The sequence below is a fragment of the Cucumis melo genome, chromosome 12, assembly GCF_025177605.1.
Source record: "Cucumis melo cultivar AY chromosome 12, USDA_Cmelo_AY_1.0, whole genome shotgun sequence".
NCBI lineage: Eukaryota > Viridiplantae > Streptophyta > Magnoliopsida > Cucurbitales > Cucurbitaceae > Cucumis > Cucumis melo.
Genome location: NC_066868.1, coordinates 8,423,690 through 8,429,058, shown reverse-complemented (window position 1 = coordinate 8,429,058; position 5,369 = coordinate 8,423,690). Strand labels below are relative to the sequence as shown.

Here is a 5,369-nt window from a genome sequence, read left to right as displayed (position 1 = left end):
TATCCTCCTCCGATCGAAGCGGCGCGGCGAGTTCCGGCTTCGACTTTCAGAAGCGGCGCGGTACTACGGCTGGCTGAGGGAGACGGCTTCGGCTTTTCCGCTTCCCGGCAGACGAGCGGCACGGCTGCGGCTTCGACTCCCGACTGAGACGTCGCGGCTCGGGGCTTCGATTCGGCGAGGGCGTCGGCTTACGGCTGCGTGGCTTCGGTTTGCTCGGCGTGCGGCGGCTTGGCGTGAACCGACCCTCGACGGCTGGGAGACTGGCGCGGCGGCCTGAGGCGGACGACAGGCGGCGGCGGCGGCGTGGTTGGGAGTTAGGGTTTCCTCTCCTTCTCTTTTCTTCTCTCTTTTTTTTTTGAATTAAATTAGCACGGGTTCCAAGGCTCTTTAAATAAGAGAGAAACTAATTTCCTTTCTATTATTTTATTAATTATTTCCAAAAGTATCTCTCTTCTCTCTCTCTTCAATGAAACACCCTTGACCCTTTCCAAGCTTATAAATTAGTTGCTACTAATTAATTGATTAAATCCTCCTTTAATAAATAAAAAAAAATAGAATAAATTCCAACCTTAGTTTAATAAGGGTTTCCCCCTATTAATTCCAGCAAGACAAAAGAAATAAAAAAAAAAAAAAAAAAAAAAAAAAAAAAAAAAATAAAAGAAAAACGAAAAGAAAAGCTGGGCGTTACAGTTTTGATACCAACAAGCTATTTAAATAAGTACATTTCAACCAAAATTTTGCTACCAAACCTACAAAAAGACCTATAAATCAATCAATTGTGCAAATGTGACTTCATTGCTCCAATGGATTCTAGCAAAATCTAGTAAGAAAACAAAATGAAATTTTAGAGTATCACACTACACATCAAGATAAGAATATAAGAAAGGTTTACATTCAGTTCATTTAACTGCAACACAAGTTATTTCAAATAAGTATATCAATAAATATTTTCAATAGGTAATTTCAGTAACACTGGATTAGAAAAACAAGCAAGAGTTTCCCACTAAAAGAAATACAAACTATAACATAACTCCAAAAGCAAAGACAAGAAAAATACTTGGGATTGACAAATTCCTTTATAGCACCTGTGTTTTGCTCAACTCTTCAATATAGGAACCAAGTTCTAAAATTAGCTGTAAAAAATATTTTGAAGTCGAAATCATGCACAAGACCAGACAATAAATCAATCTACTATATAACAAAGGCACATAAATATAATTTCACAACTCAAATTGTCTTGGATGTCAAGAAAAGTTAAAACAGAAAACTTACAACTCATTCATTTTTTAGTCATACTGACGTGCATCATATTGAGAACCTTAAAAATCAATATTCAAACTTCACCACTGTACATGTTCTTAATTTTCAAACATATATATGTATGTATGTACACATATAATATATAACATTAAACTTACTAGGAGTCAAATGCTCTCCATTCAAAATATCTACAACTTTGTACTAAAAGTTTAGCCCTAAAAAGTAATAAAAAAGTCTGAAAATTGGTTTAAATTGGTTAAAAATGTAACTCTTTTTGTGAGTATAGCTTATTTGGGAATAAATAATCAGTTGTATAGCATACAAGAAAGTTGGAATCGTATTTGGTACTCAGTTTCAAAAGTACATGTGAAAACTACCTCATTGCTATGGACAATGTTGTTAGAAATACTTATAATTTTGGAAACCCACCACAATGTATAGCAGTAAAAAGATTTAAGAACCATACCTTGGACATCATATCTAGTGAAACAATCAACTTATCAAACTCCTTGAAACCTCTTTGATCTGTTCTATCAAATCCTCACCTCCAACCAAATCTGCTCCTGCATTTTTTGCTTTGTCGAATTTTTCACCTACATGATTCATAAAGCAATGAGATTATATGAAATGAGCGAAAGAAAATGAAAGCTGAAGAAGAAAAAAGGTGCCATGAGAAGAGATTGATGTAGATACAAACAACATTTTTTTTAAAAAGCAGCACGACAATATAGAAAATATAAGCTGAATCTCAAAATTTATAGTTGATTAGAGAGATGGGAACAGATAAGAAAATCCACATGACCACTTCTAAAAGAGGAAATAAATAAGAAATATATATAAGGAGGTTAATTAAAAAGTCATATCCTAGCATTCATATCCTAGTATTCATCTCATTCTCTTCACTCAAATTGTTGCGAAACTGATTTCAAGGGGGAAAACCAACTAATCAGTATTAACCATGTCACTTTGCAAAGCTGTATGAGAATTTAATAAAGAACAAATAAATATTTTCATTCTCTAATACCATGAATCACACATGTCACACTGGTTACAAGAAGGAATTACTGTGAAAGCAATTACCAGAAATATATGAGAATTTGCCATTCAAATTTACCTTTGAAAAACGTGAGCATTGAAGATTTAGGACATACATATAGTATAATCAAGTAGTAGGTATGAAAATGTACCTGAGCAGATCGACACGTCTGCATATGTAGAGTTAAGCCTAAAGCTCTAAGTTCTCGAACAATATGTTTTGTAGGCTTTGTTTTTTGTGTTTTAATCAGACAGTGAGAATTACATTCGTCATAAAAAGAGAGAAAATTTATAACCAGCCTTGAAATCTGAGCATAGGGCATATGCTTCATACAAACTATATCTACATAAAAAAGATAGCTGAAATATTATTTCATGGAACATACATTATCAAAATAATACTAAGGAAAAGTTTCTGACCAATGTAACAATTAAGTTACCTACATGGTTTATTGACCATTTTTTCCTTTTAGGACCAAATTTAGTAAGCCATAGCAAACAAATACAGTTGAAGCCAACATCAACAGAGTACATGCAAATACTAAAGTGAACACAACTCAATGACTTCACGCCCTATTGTACTAAAAACAGAGTGCATGCAGTCCAGCTTCCAAATTTCTTCATACGAAGGTGCAAATTAATAGTTTTCTAAGTTAAAGAATTCAAGTACAGAAAGATTACTATCCATTAAAATTTTCTAATAAATCTACAAATAGCTATAGCTAGCAACACCAAACAAATCTATCCCATTTTCAAAAGTTACACCTTAAATCAACATTATGACTCTACTGTAAACTACAATAAAGAGTTTTAAACTACAATAGCATGCAACAAATGTCAAAGAAAATCCACAACTTTGCATTGAGAGCTTCAAAAAATTAAAACGCATTCAATCAACACTGCCAAAGAATAATCAAATGAAGGAAATAAAATATTTACCATCCTGACAATAAATTTTTGCAACAAAGAGGTGATTTTAAGACGATAATCAAAAAGTAAGATTATCAATGCAATATGGTCAATCTGAAAACTAAATAGTTGATTGAACCATAAATAAGCCTCTGTATCCTTGTTCCGAAGCAATTAAATGAGGTTGGTAACCATCAGCTTCACTCACAACTTTTTGGACATTTTTTAAAGAACATGAATGTGTGATGAAGGTCATCCTTGAGAGTGTCTTTGGCAACAGTCTTCTAAAAATTTTCATGTTTTAAAAAAACATATAAGCACCTTAAAGTGTTATGTAAGAAACCATAGTAGAATATAGAACCAAGTATCCAAATAATTTTCCATTCATTCCAAAAGTCATTACTTAAGAAAACAATCCTAAATACATCCTAAGACTAAATATTCTTTTCAATAAGAGAGGAGATTGAAATTCTTCCACTACTAGAAATAAAACCTAACACTAAACATGTATGACCGTAACAACAAAACTCTAAAAAATGCTTAAAGGCCCTACACATCATCAAAGTTTAAAATATAACCTTTCATTTTTCATTCTCTTTTTCTCAAAGCTTCCTCCTATAGCCATGAAATTTTCATTGGCCTTAATTTCCTAATTCAAACAAACAAAAATCAATTAAAAATCAAACAAATGTTTCATTGAGGAATTTCATCAAACACATTGTAAGCTACCAAAATGTTTCATCACATAGCCAACAATATATTTCACAAAACCATCAATGTATTTCACAAAACCATCAATATACCTTTAAAGAATCACAAAATAGTTAAAAATGCGTTTTTGAGTTACGATACCTTAGGGAATGGACAAAGGCGTTGTTGAGTTAGTGCCTATTGCAAAGTAATATCATGTTGTCAACATGAAGACCAAACCAACCATTTTTAGAAGCACAGAGGAAACATATGCAACCAATAACAATATCTAACTTTGGTATTAATTATAACAAATGAATAACAAACCAAAGAACATATAAGGTCACCCCACATGACCACACATCTGCAATCTGAAATGCACCATCGGTAGACCCAAAAAGATAAATAATCTCGATCTTAAAACACATCACAAGATAGAAAGGGCATATTGATACACATGTATATATATAATTATCTTATAACATTTACCTTGCCACCATACTCTTTCTTAAGCAACACCTCAGGAGCAATATATGTAAGGGTCCCAACTGTTGATTTTGGTTGTGAATGCAGCATAGAAGACTGAAAGGAAAACACTAAATCAGAATGTGCAAGTAAAAGAAGATAGAACTAGATGCAAAAACAGTTGAACCAAGTAAATTTTCCATTCGACAATGAACGAATCACATCAAGTAAAACAAACAATGTGTATTGGAATAGTTTGTTACTCTCAAAATTTTAGTCCCTACAAGATGGGTCATCGTAATTAAAAAAAAAAAAACAAATCAAAGAACATAAGCTTCTCTTTAGCCAACCATATTCATCAAGTTTAAATTTCTAGATAGTGTTTTTACATAACAAGTTATAATTAAGAAAATAAAGAAAATTGGAAAGAAGGGACGAAGCTATAATTTTCAGTCGGTAAACTGTAGCTAATCGAAGAAGGAATAAAGTACCACGCAAATCGGCAAGCAACTCGATCCCGGGCGATGAGAGCGGGTGGCGATGCGTTTGGGTGGTCGGCGCTTAGTTGCAGTAGTTGTCTACATTAGCGATGGAGAGACAGAGAGAGATTACGGTGTGATCGGAAGGTTGGCAAGAGAAATTTAGAGAAGGGGGGCTATTAGGGCGCTTTCACGAAGAAGAAGACCTTCCTTTTTTTTTCTTTTCATTTAATTTTGAAATAATTATTTGTTATTTTATTATTTATATTTAATGACATTTATAAACTGTCATAAATTCTTTAAATTCAAAAAAATTCGTCTTTTCCTGCCAAAAACGCGAATTTTGACATTTATGACAGTTTTTTTTTCTCTCCTTTCAATTTTGGTTGTAGTGAATTGTCATGATATGTCATTTTTCTAGTGGTATTTTTTTCAAAATGTGGTTTAGATATTTTCATTTACTTTTTATATATTCATTAAAAGAGTAAAAAATAGGGATAGAATAGGTTAATTTTCATAAATGTAACAAAA

General features: G+C 32.9%; 1 long non-coding RNA gene across 2 annotated transcripts; it reads right to left on the bottom strand.

Moving 5' to 3' along the window:
- Positions 1 to 689: 689 nt before the first annotated feature.
- Positions 690 to 5,059, bottom strand: LOC103500928 (uncharacterized). 2 transcript variants are annotated; one of them, XR_540166.3, is made up of 5 exons: positions 4,851 to 5,059; positions 4,384 to 4,476; positions 1,727 to 1,853; positions 1,058 to 1,133; positions 690 to 820 (listed from the first exon to the last, which is right to left on the bottom strand). It is a non-coding gene; the product is annotated as an uncharacterized LOC103500928 (long non-coding RNA). The 2 variants fall into 2 exon arrangements; XR_540164.3 differs by lacking the exon at positions 1,058 to 1,133 and having other exon boundaries at positions 4,851 to 5,057.
- Positions 5,060 to 5,369: the final 310 nt, after the last annotated feature.